This window comes from Eublepharis macularius, chromosome 6 (assembly GCF_028583425.1).
Source record: "Eublepharis macularius isolate TG4126 chromosome 6, MPM_Emac_v1.0, whole genome shotgun sequence".
NCBI classification, from domain to species: domain Eukaryota; kingdom Metazoa; phylum Chordata; class Lepidosauria; order Squamata; family Eublepharidae; genus Eublepharis; species Eublepharis macularius.
This window is the reverse complement of record NC_072795.1, coordinates 123,424,577-123,437,658: the sequence shown is the minus strand read 5'-3', so window position 1 is coordinate 123,437,658 and position 13,082 is coordinate 123,424,577.

Sequence of the window (13,082 nt, the reverse complement as noted above, 5' to 3'; positions counted from 1 at the left end):
GCCCTGTATTTGCCCATAAGGTTATACGGTAAATGAAATGCTTTGAAGCTAAATGTGTGAGCCGGAGCTTTGGATTAATTTCCTCAAGATTTTTGTCCTTTGTGTACTAAATACTGAAATTCTCAGTTTCACCTAGGATTTTGGACTGCAGTAGCGAGTAAAATTCTGCTTTGGGCCCCTTATTGTAGAATAACATTTTTGTTTGCAAATATGTACCTTGCCCATTTTAATTTATAAAATGGATTTCTTTCTCTTTAATCATAACTGTTTACTTGAATGATCCTCTCCATTCTCCAAGGAGCCCAGGATGGTATATGTGGAATTATCCAGTTTTAGTTCCCAACAATTCTGTGAGGTAAGTTAGGTTGAAACTGGCCCAATAAACTCCATAGCAGTGTTGTAGATCCAGAGGAGTTAGCTGTGTTAGTCTGAAGTTGAAAAATAGTAAAGAATCCAGTAGCACCTTTAAGACTAGCCAACTTTATTGTAGCATAAGCTTTTGAGAACCACAGCTCTCTTCGTCGGATGCATCTGACGAAGAGAGCTGTGTTTCTTGAAAGCTTATGCTACAACATAGCTGCGTTGCAAATGTCACCTTCTGGTTCAGTATTCCATCTACTGTACCACAGTGGCTCTAAATATACCATATGCCCCTCTCTCTTTTATATGGAGGATGTTTTGTTTTGTTAATTCTACAAATTAACACCAGTAAGAGCGTACCATAGCCAGTCTGAGCAGGGCATAAATAGTGCCTAAATAATTAAGCATCTCTCTCTCTTTTTATGGTGACTTTCTTCACTTAAGAATCACTATACCTTCTCCTCCTTGGCCACCTACAATATATAGTTGTTTCAGATCGGTGTTACTTACTGAGCTTTTTCCAGTAATGGAGCTCCGTCAGCAAAAAGAATATGCATTGTCAAACGATGAACGATGGATTTCTGTCAAATGGAAACTTGAAAGGTGCATTCCATCGTTAGACAGATTAGTCTTAACTGGGAGTTCAGAACTACTCAAGCGTAATTGTATCAGTGAAAAAGTATGCCTTGGTTGGGGAGGAGAGGGGAGAAGCAGGCAGGGGGGGGGGAACACCTTCGTGGAAAAACCACAGTGCTTTGGAAGCAAAGATTCTTGGACTTTGTGTAATTGTAGAATTGTTTTCATCTTAGTCCATTAGGGGGTAAAAAACCCCACGTTCTCTCCCTCCTCCAAATACCACAAATATTTTAGCACTTCTGATTCATTCCTAAGCTAAAATAAAGTGGTGGATGTGGTTCCAGATGTAATGAGACTTGAATGAGGCTTTGTGTAGAATGTTAACTGGGAGTCATTGGGGAATAGCCTCTTGCACAGTTGCAGGACAGTTTATTAGGAGTGCGACAGAGTCATTTGCTTGTATGCTAGTTTTGGATGCCAACATTAGCGTAATCTCATTGGGAAATCCACTGGATACCAAGTGGCTTCTAACATACTTTGGCTAGGAACTATTGGGCTCAATCCAGCTCCCCGTGCAGGGTTTCCCATAGTGCACAACAGGGCCTGGTTTTCCTTTCACAGTGTTTATGCGCATGTGGTCACTATGCCAGGCTGTTGTGAGGAATGGGTGGAGTAAACAGACATCTTCCACCTCCACTGGGCCCTGAAAGGCAAATAGGGAACTCGCATTCTTGACTGAGCAGGGGTGGAGGGGAGCTTTTGGCATAGAGTGTATCCCTGCCAGGGGGATAGATGGGGAGCAGGCTTTTTTAATGCCCTAAGAGCTGAGTTCTGTCCAATTCCCGTGGATTAGTTTTTTAAAATTTGACTATTTCAGTGCTATATTTTCTGGACAAAGGCTGCGGATGAAACTTCTCTTGGAAAATCTTTCAATTTTTAAATTGTTAGCCCAAAGCAACCCGAGAACAAAGCAACCCCTCAATCAGAATAGAAAATCTGGCTGTTTCTGGTGGACACTCTTAATGCCCTGTCGGTTTGCTGTACCAGAAGCCCTGCTCAACAAACGAGAGACTCAGACCTGAGGAAAGTTTAGGTTTGTTAGTCCTTGCCTGATGCTCTTCCTTTTATTATACTTTGACTTTCTGCCATTGTTTGCCTTCATGTGAACTGAAAGCTACTTCAAAACACAAGATGAAAATCGTCTGAAAGCTTTGTGTGCGCTTACTTCATAGGAAGGTGAAATAAAGAAATGAGAGAATCCACCCCCCCTTCTCCCCGCTGACAGGTGTTTGTGTATCGGCTCTAAATGCTTTTGATGACAAACCCCCTTTTCTTCCTTGAGCTGTTTTTCTTAAATGGAATAGCTGAAAGTAAAAATCTCAACAACATAGGGCCTGGGTAGTCAGAAGTCTGCATTCACCCCCACCCCGTGAGATTAAAATTTCTGGGTTATTCAATGCTGACATGTAGAAGGTCCCAGGCTCGGTCCCTGGGCATCTGCTGCTCGGAAGATCAGGTAGTAGAGGATGTGAAAGACCTCCTCCTGAGACCCTGGAGAACGGCTGCCAGGCTGAGTAGATAATACTGATTGATTCAGGATAAGACAGTTTCATGTGTTGCTGTGTGCTATGTATAGCCAAGGGGTTGAGGGCTTCTTTTGAGAATGGAACAATGGGGTACAAGGGACCCCGTAGGCCCCCCCCCCCGGGTCCTGATAAGCAACTGAGCCACATCTAGGCTGGGATAGGTGGCGGGGAGCTCTTGGGATTTTAAGAGCATATAATGCTGACTCATGTCGTGTCACCACTAACATCTGAGATGTATACACATTCCATATAGGTTGTGTAAAAGAGAAACACATGACTGGTAGTAACACCCTGTGAATCCTAACGGACATATAAACTGGCACTGGAGACCTTCCATGCCATATCAGAACACCCAACAATTTACATATGGCTGCAGCCAGAACACAAAGGGAAAGAAGACCAGTTTTGACAACATCTGTCTTTTTACTTGTTTTTTTTTTTTTGCGCCGAAATCTTTCGTTTGTAACAGAAACTTCCAGTCATTTGAAACAGACAATCAAGCCCCCCCCCTGCCCCCGGCAACAACAGATGTGGCTTGAAGTGGGGTATCTTTTGGCAGTCACATCAAAATGAAGGAACAATGTTGTTGTCCTAACTACGGCCATGAATGCAGCCTCAAGAATTGTTGATGCAATGGGGCACTCTGACTGATTTTGCAAACTTAGTAAGCCAGCAAGAGATGTTCTTATTATCAAAGTTGAGACCAAGTGAGCAGGGAGCATATTACATGGGTTTCAGAGTTCTGGACCCTCGATACCTGTGACATCATCTGTGCAGAGTTAGTGCACAATAAAATCTTCTGCATGGTGGAGATGGTGGGGGAATTGGATGTGTAGTTTCTTAGGTGCCGTGTTCCTGCGTACTGACTTAAGATCATAAGAAAAGCCCAACTAGATCAGACCAGTGGCCCATCTGGTCCAGCATCCTGTCTTGCACACTGGCCAACCAGTTACTTTGGAGGACCAACAAGTAATAGAGGCTGAGGCCTTCTTCTGAAGTTACCTCTTGGCATTGGCATTCCGACTTGGCTACCTCCAGTGAGAGATGGCTTTCAGGTTCGGGACGGGGTTTGGATTTAAAGTTTGTGAACGTGTGTGTATATAGAGAGAAATGCTAGAGTAACGCATGCCTCTTGGTTCCCAGTTTGATTTGGGAAATCCCAGCAGCCCCCTTCTCCCCACCAAGCCGCACCATACGGTTATTGGGGCCAGCTGTGATTGGTGGTGCAAGCTGTAAACTTGGTAGTGTGAAGAGCATTAATGTGTATTATCAGGGCTCATTTTGAGGGGGAACGCTCAGGAACGTAGTTCTGGTAGTTCTCCAAAAAGGTCACACGTCAGGTGCCGCCACCCACCTGATTTTTGGCCATTTTGGGCCCATTTCGGCTTGGATTGGGGCTGAAACGGACCAATTCGGGCCCAAAATGGCCAGGATGAGACCCAAAACAGCCAGGATTGGTCCCAAAATGGCCAGGATCGGGTCTCTGACGGGTGGTGGATCACTCTCCCACTCAGCAGCGGCCCAATCCTGACCATTTGGGGCCCCTTTTTGCCATTTTGGGCCCAATTTCAGCCCTGAATGGCCAGGATTGGGTCCAAAACAGCCAGGATAGGTGAAGTCAGGGGGTGTGGCATATGCAAATCAGTTATGCTAATGTCACACTTCCGGTGATGTCAAGAGGTGTGACATATGCTAATGAGTTATGCTAATGAGTTATGCTAATGAGTTCCTCCTGCTCTTTTTCTATGAAATGACCCCTGTGTATTACTGACACTATACCTCTGAAACCTCCTACAGAAGTCTTGAGCAGCAGGACTGCTGGCCTGCACCCGGGTGCCCCACCCTAGCAGCTGGTAATAGTTCAGTAGTTGTCAGATGACACACTGGGGCCAAAAGGGCACCACCTTTTCCTCTAAAGCTCTGAGTAATTCTGGGCTAAGGTGTAGGCAGAGCTTCCCAGACTCCCTGCTCATCAACCTGACAGATTTTTTTTTTTAAATTTCCTGTCTGTATCTTGCCTGCCTGGTATTTGCTTGCCAACAGACCACAATTCCTGATGTCCCCTTTTGTGTTTGCTTGAAAATATTTCCCCCTTCATGGTTGATTTGGAACTGTGACCTTGGCTTTGTTCTTATTTTGAGGGTAAATAATGGGTCACTGTTCTCAGCAATGTCAATCTTCAGGTTTTTGAGCAGCTCTCCATGTAGAATACATCATAAACTTTTGCAATGGACTTTCATCCCAAGTCTCGAAAATGTATTGGTGTGAAATATTCTTAGACTGGTACTCTTTTATTTCCCATTGGTTTCAGTGGCCAGCATCTCTCTGAATGTGGGTTCAGTTCTGTGATGTGTATCTGTGAAGCATGAAACGCTTGTGTTAAAGCTACATTTCCCCCCCTGTGATGAAGAGATTTGAATGGAATCATAGAAATAAGAAAAAGTCTTCAGTCAAAAAGGCTCCCTTCCTAGTTTTCTGTTTTATTTGGGATCTCTACTTTGTACTAGTACTAGTGCTGTATCTGCATGTGAGTGAATGGACTACTAGGCATATCTATGTCCAGAAGAGTTGATTAGGTTTGGGCTGATTTTATATTGTCGGGATAAAAATCTAGCAAGCCTAGAACGTTCACTGGAAAAAGCAAGACGGCTTCAGGAAGCCACATTTGTCTTTTTGAAAAAAAAAATTATTGATTTTTGTTGTGGTAAATTCCCTTGAGTCCTTCAAGGGAAAGGCAGGAAATAAAGATTTGTAATTAGAATTTTTCTGCATATGAGGAACATGTCCAGTGAAAAGTCACATCTTGGTAATTTCAAGGCGCCAGTCTCAATAAAGGGTCTAGTGAACACTGTAGGAGATTTTTGGTAGTGGAGATGTTCTGCCAGTGATGGGCTGAGCTGACCTTAGCAGGCAGAAGAGCCTTTGAATCCTATTGGCTGAGCTGCTCTGATCCTGGGGAAGGGCACGGCAGGAAAAGAAAAAAAAACAGACTCTTGGGAAAGGAGTGCTGGAAGAGGGAAAGGCTCAGAAAAATGAAGGGAAGAAGAAGAGCACAGGGAGGACGCTGAAAATCCAGCAAATAATTGGCCTCAGGCCACCAGTTTGTTGTGTTGCTAACTGTTCTGATCAAATATACTGCTGTGAAAAAGGAAAATATATTAGGAAACATACAGAACCACCCTAAGCAGATCCTGTGTGTAGGATAGCCCTGTTAACATACAAAGGAAGCTTTCTAGAATAGGAAAACAGCATACCAACGACCACATTTCCCAATATAGTATGGAAAACTAAAGATTACTTTGCTATATATTCCAGGAAAAAAGTATTGCTTCTATTCCTTGTAAAATGAAGAAGAAAGAAATGTAACTGGAAAGCAAAATTGGTGGGGGGAAATGAAGTCTTAAATATGCTATACAGTTGAGAATATGTATATGGAATAATTTCCTGCTCTCAGGTAGCAAAATCCTAAAATGCGGTGGCAAATACTAAAATAGTCCAATTGACTGCAGTTTCAGATGGCTAGCTGTGTTGATCCGCAGTTGAAGAGCAAGATCAGGGCCAATAGCACCTTAAAGACCAACTCTATTGTCTGTGTTTCTCAAAGTTGGAGAAATGAGCTGCCCATCATGTGACTCTTACTGTGTGTGAGCTTTATCATTCCTGCTAACTGACCCTTCTACTAAAAGTTTAATAGGGGATAAAATCACATGTGAATTCATAATCCCCCTGTGTGGTACCAGGGGGATTCTTTAACAAGCAAGCAACAAAGAGCATCTTATATAGCCAGATTCTTTTTTTGTTCTTCTCCTCTCTATTTTCCCACTCTGTTTCCAGATTTAGTGGGTTTACTACTTCCTGGATGTATCTATCATCACAACGTTACCCTAAGCAAACGCACATACAAGATAGTCAGCGACTTTTTAAATCATGTGGCCTTCAGGAGAGGCAACATGCCAGGGCCCGAATATGTTTCAAGCACTGAAACTTGATTTCTTACAAACATTTGCTTAATGTTTTCTGTATGCATGGAGTATAGATTTGTGCTTTTATAACATTTTCTCCAGTGTCTGAGCTAAGAACTTTTTTAAAAAAGCAAACCAACTTGGAACAACTTCTGCAGGGGGTATTCAGGGAATTGTCCAAATATATATGCTAAAAAAATGTTTTATGTACACTGTGCCTGTAATCAACTTTTGATCCTGTTATTAATGTTCTTTGCTGTTTAAATAGAGCTGAAGGTTCCATCACAGCAGAGGTGGCTCGGCCATTAAGGCCACTGAGAAAAATCCTAGCGGTCTGATGGCTGAGAGGGGGGTGCTCCCTCACGAGGGTCACACCAGCCATAATCAAGGGGTGACCCTCACCCATTCAGTTGCCACGTGCTTGATTTTCACCTGGACAGTCTGATATTTTGGGAGACTGTCCAGGGAAAACATCCTCCAAATACTGGACATCTGGTTGGCCCCTCCCTCCAGTGGCAGCTTCATTCAGAGAGTTCAGAGTGGGTTATGTGTGGCATCCTGGCGGCTTCCAAGGCTAGAGCTGCTTAGCCCTTGCAGTAGAACTTTAACTATCTCTGCTGTATGTGTAGTTTACAAGTACCCCTTTCTCTCTCTCTCTCTCTTTTCTCGTGGTATGCAGTGCTTAGAATTTTGACAGTCCTTCCTCCCTTCCTTCAGGCTGGATGGGCTTCCTTCGATTCTATGGCTGCATCTTTCCTGAGCAGTAACGTAATGCAGAGGACTTTCAATGAACTGTATATGAAGTATAATATGAGATTTATTTATCAAAACCCTTTTCTACTACTTTTATGGCACAAAAGGATGCCTGGAGTAGTTTGCAATAAAGCAGTGCCGTAAAACCACAATAACATTAGAAGTAAAAACATCATAAAAGTATAACACAGTGAAACTATCAGAGATCAAGCAGTTAGTCAACCTCCAAAAGGCTGCCAGGCAGAATGAAATGAAGCATTCCTGAAGCACTATGAACTGTGGGGGCCCATCAGGCCTCCCTGGAGGTAGTTCCAGAGTGGTGGTGAGCCCATCGCATCTTGCCCCGACAATGGGACCTCATTTAACCTTGATTCTGCTGAGTAAGGAGACCTTGATGATGGTTAAAAGTAGGGCTTTTTTCTGGGAAAAGAGGTGGTGGAACTCAGTGGGTTGTCCTAGGAGAAAATGGTCACATGGTTGGTGGCCCCGCCCCCTGATCTCCAGACAGAGGGGAGTTTAGATTGGCCTCCATGCCGTGGCGCAGAGGCCAGTCTAAACTCCCCCCTGTCTGGAGATCAGGGGGCGGGGCCACCAGCCATGTGACCATTTTCAAGAGGTCCCAGAACTCCGTTCCATTGCATTCCAGCTGAACAAAAGCCCTGGTTAAAAGTGTCATCGACTTATGACAACCTCTGCTGCCATAACTTATGGCAACCTCTGCTGGATTTTCAAGGCAAAGAGACAACAGAGGTGGTTTGCTATTGCCTGCCTCTGCATAGCTCCCCAAGTCCTCCTTGGTGGTCTCCTGCCCAGTTACTAGCCAAGGCCAACCCCGTTTAGCTTCTTAGATTGGCAAGGTTGGGCTTGCCTGGGTTATTCAGGTCATGTACTCAGGATCTCATTTCAAGAGGGGTCATAGCAGTTTGGCATGCAACTGAAGCATGCCTGAAATTCATAAAGCCATGGGACACTGCACAACTGTGCTAGTGTTGCATCTGTAGCAGCAGTGCTGTACACATGTCTGATAGTACAGATCAGGGCTTTTTTTCAGGGAAAAGAGGTGGTGGAGCTCAGTGGTCGAACTCAGGACCACACAATGACGTCACTTTGGGTCAGCTGGAACAAGGGGGGAGTTTTTAAAAGTTTAAATCGCCCTCAGCGAAAATGGTCATATGGCCGGTGGCTCCGCCCTCTGATCTCCAGACAGGGGAGTTTAGATTGCCCTCCGCACTGCTCCAGTGGCATGGAGGGCAATCTAAACTCCCATCTGTCTGGAGATCAGGGGGCGGGGCCACCGGCCATGTGACCATTTTCAAGAGGTGCCGGAACTCCGTTCCACCACGTTCTTGCTGAAAAAAAACCCTGGTACAAATAAAACCTTTTCCTTGCCAATCAGCATAATAAATGAAGGATACATGAACATGCTTACCTGCCACCAGTTCCCCAAAGCTCACGGCTTGGTTGCAAGTTGGAACCTAATGTTTAATGCATTGTTCATCAGTGTCTGAATAGCGCACGGGTCTTGAGCTATGAAAAAAAAAGTGACTCGGTGCCCTGTTATGGGCTGTTTTACCGTTGCTACCTCCCCCAAATTCACATGATTAAAAGTGCCACCCTACCACGTATGGCTGTTACTAGAACCCGTTCCTTCTCACAAGTGGCTCCTACTTTGTGGAAGAAGCTCCTAAGAATGTGAGGTGTCCTTGGTGGCTTTTAGAGGTGTTTTATTTGGGGGGCATTTAATAGGTATAAGCAGCAGGCTTTAAAAGCTGAGGGTTTAAAAATTGAGTTGTCTTGTTTTAATTATGAATAGTTATTTGGTGTGAGCCACAAAGGGGGTCAGGTGGGGTATAAATATTTTAATAAAATAAATGTAGGGAAAGGTGAAGCTGGATTAGGGGATGTGATGCTGCAATGCCTGCCTCGTGAGCTGGGTTTAGGGAATTGGATCAGATGCCAGAACTGGACAAGCCTTTTCCTAGCTCCTACTTGTTAGGTACGTGATTTGTTTGCTTGCTTGCTTTATAGCCTGGCTTTCTTACTGAGACTCGATGGATTAAAAAAATACAAAAAAACACTTTAATCAGTCTGCCTAAGACCTCCAATAAGCAATGCTGTTGGAATAGGATTACAGAAATTATGAAACTATGTAAACAGAAAACTGTCTAAGGCATGACCCACCATAAACAGTGTAGAAAGTAGATTACAAAGGTAGAAGATGGCAGTAAAACAAAGGTTAACACTGCAATAGACCACAGTCCTATACCTTTTATAAAAGTGCCCTCCAAGACTGCTTTTTTTTTTTTACTGCAGTTCTTATCCCTTTATAAAAATGCCCTCTTGAACATCTCTGTTATTCACATTCTGTGGAATGATAGAAGAATTGGGGGTCTTGACTAGACATGGGCATGTACAGCATTACAAACAGAAAAAACCCACGAACAGCCCAGTCTGCTGTTCGTGAACAAGCTGTTCGTGAGGCCCCATTCTAAACGAACAGGTGGTCGTTGCAAGCCTTGTTCGTTGCCTTCGGCAGCCATTCGTCAAGCCAGACAGTCTGGCACCTGCAATCAATTCCCTTGGCAACCGGAGGCAGGGACTGAACTCTGTCTGAACTCCTTCTGCCTTTCCTTTCCTTCTGGCTTTAACTCTTCAAAGTACTTCCAGCAGACAGTCCCGTTTTTGCCACTGTGAAGAGAAAATGACAGCCAATGGGGAGAACCATGGATCATGCCTTTCCTGGGGTGTAATCTCTCTGAAACTTGGGGGGTCTTCAAAGGACAGTGAGGACTATGTCCCCTGCAAATTTGGTGGGTATTGGATATTGGGAAGGTCAGTTGGTGACCCCTCAAAGTAGCTGCCAGCAGACACTGCTGTTTTTGCCAGGACAGGGCCCTTTAAACTATCAGTTGGCAGGCGGCAAGGGGGAATCCCCCCCTGCTGCCTGCCAGCTGATAGTTTAAAGGGATCTTTAAAGGGCCAGGTAAGTGGATTTGAGGGGCGAGGAGCTAAGTGGGGGGGATTGGGGTGGTTCTGGCCCCCACGGACAACGAACATGTCCAGGAACAGTTCATGTTTGTCCATGTTTGTTGTTCGTGGATGGCAACGAACGACGAACAGAGTGTTTGGTTTTTTTCCCCCATTCATGCCCATGTCTAGTCTTGACCTCCTCTGGTGAGGCGTTCCACAAGGTGGAGCTACTACAGAGAATTTGTAAACAGTACATACTCTTTAGCGATGTGGACATACCTGGTAAATCAAATGTACCATTTTTGCACTGGGCAGGAGATAGTCCGATCATCACTTGCAATGTTGCACATATCCCAGACTAGTAGAGTCCAGTAGCACCTTTAAGATGAACCAACTTTATTGTAGCATAAGCTTTCGAGAACTACAGTTCTCTTCAAGAGCTGTAGTCCTCAAAAACTTATGCTTATGTTACAATAAAGTTGGTTCATCTTAAAGGTGCTACTGGACTCTACTAGTCTGGGATATGTGCAACACAGACTAACACGGCTAACTCCTCTGGATCTATATCCCAGACTGACACTGCCGCTGACACAGAAGCAATACTCAATCTGAAATGTATCTCAGCATTTTCTGGGACTGCTTAGGTGGTGAATGCGGTGGTGCAATAAGCACTAGAAGTGAGGTGCATTTAGATGCATGCCGTGGATCCCCTAGAATATTCCAAGGCTGGGTCTTGGACTAGGGGCAGCAGCTGCTTGGGGTAGCAGAATGTTTTGGGTTGACCCTGGCTCCACTGAGAAGAAACCTGAGAAGTGGGAAAAGCTTTGGGAGGAGTGAGAAACAAAGTCCTGAGAGCAATAGGCACAGGATGGGAAAGGCCGTGGAAAAGACAGGGTGCATTAATTGTGGGAAATTGGGTCTAAAATGGTGGGCGCTGTGTAGAAAATGGCACTGTGTCTTTTGCCGGTGGAAATGTTTGATAATTTTTAAAGGCTAGAATCTTCTAAATCTCATTAACTACACGCAGCTTCTTCAAATAGGCAGGATACAATTTTAAATAAGTAAATGAAGTTGTGTCCTGGCCTGTTCTGATGATAGGGTGCAGAATGGTTACCCCAGTGATGGGGATACTTGTCCCTGGGCCAGAGAGATCTGATTTCTCACGGGACTTCAGGAGGGAGCTATGCATGGTTTTTAAATAATCGCTCAGCACTTCTTCTTCCTCTGAAACTCAGTGGGACGTGAACCCAGAGCCATAATCCCGAACCCTCTGCTAAATTCTGTGCATGTACAGATAGGTTTGGAAGGGGAAAGATTGGTGATGACCAGAAATAATGGTCTATAACTAAAGGGAAAGGGAAAAGGCAGAACACCAGAACTCTAGACCAGAAGGGCCTTCGAGGGCTATGTGACCACTTAGTGTGAATTTCAGCTTAAAACAATCAAGCCTATATTTGGCTGAAAGGCCTTTAGCTGAGAGCCAGCATGCATAGCGGTTAGAGTGTCAGACTAGTACCTGACACAGCCAGGTTTGAATCGTCATGGAAAATTTCTGGGTGACCTCTCAGCCTGACCTGTTTCACAGGGTGGTTAATGTAAGGATAAATTGGAGGAGGGGAGAATGATGCGTGATAAGCCACTTTAGGCCCCCAAAATGGAGAAAAGTGGGATGTAACTACAAAGAAGCAAGCATCTAGTGCCCATTATCGCCGTATGATTAGTATGCAGAGAGCTCTATACTACCTTGTGATTAACAATATTGTTTTTAAAACGTGTCAGGATTTTGTTTGCTGACTTGGTTTCTGTATTTAGTTCTACCTAAAAAAAAAAGCCCTACGAAACGCCCCCTCCTTTATTTTTTTCGATTTTTGAATCTATTGAATTATGAATATCTTCTCTTCCCTGATTAAATCCTCTGGAGTCTTTACATTTTGCTTTAATGCTGAGTGTAATGTTAATGTTTGCTCAGTAATAGGGAATTATTACCATTCCTACCTGACTTTAAAGGCGTTTCCTTGGCCTGTTTGATGCAAGGCCTTGCTGCTCAGAAGAGGCAAATGATGTGTGTGTGCGCCCCAACTCTGATGCACGCAGCATGTGATAAATCAACTTGGAGAAGCTTTAGAGTTGCCACAACATGACATTACCTATCAGCTTGTCAAGCTTGTGTAGGCTCTGAGCCTTTTAGGCGGTATATTTCTTCAAAGTCTAGCGCCAGTTACTTAGTCAGCTCTAACTAATTTCAGAGTGGAAGGGAAACTTTACTGGAGTGCTGTTTGGGATCTGCTTTTTAATCCTGGTCTGTTTAATGTTTGCTTGCTGACATTCTAGGCCAGACATCATTTTAATGGTATGTGTGGTGATAAAGCCAATAAGCTGTCAAGATGATTGATAATCTAAGCATTATAGCAATATGACTTTCCTGTTCTCCTCTGTGCTTTAGATGATGGTTTCCAAATTGAATTCTTATAGTGTGCTGCAGTAGATGTGCGCTTGTTGGATATTCTCTAAATGCAAGATTTGAAGAGGGAGGTCTTGTTTGTGGCCAAGTGTGGGGTTTTTGAATGTGTGTTTTTGCCTCTCCTTTTTAATTTTGGGAGCATCCAAGCAGAGGAAGAATCCATTCTGAAGTCTTCATGAACACATTAACACGTGCTACCTTTCGGTGTTGCTTCCTTCCTCCCAAACTTCTCGCAAATCTAATACGAACAATGGCATCCCATGTGGTAGAAAGGCTTTACTGGTAGGGTAATTGTGAACATGGGTGTTTTTGTTTTCACACTTTACAAAGAACCCAAGCAGATACTTTTCTGCACATTATTGGAAGATGATAAGCCTCGTTTTCCCAATTTTACTTTTGAAGTGGTGTGTGTGT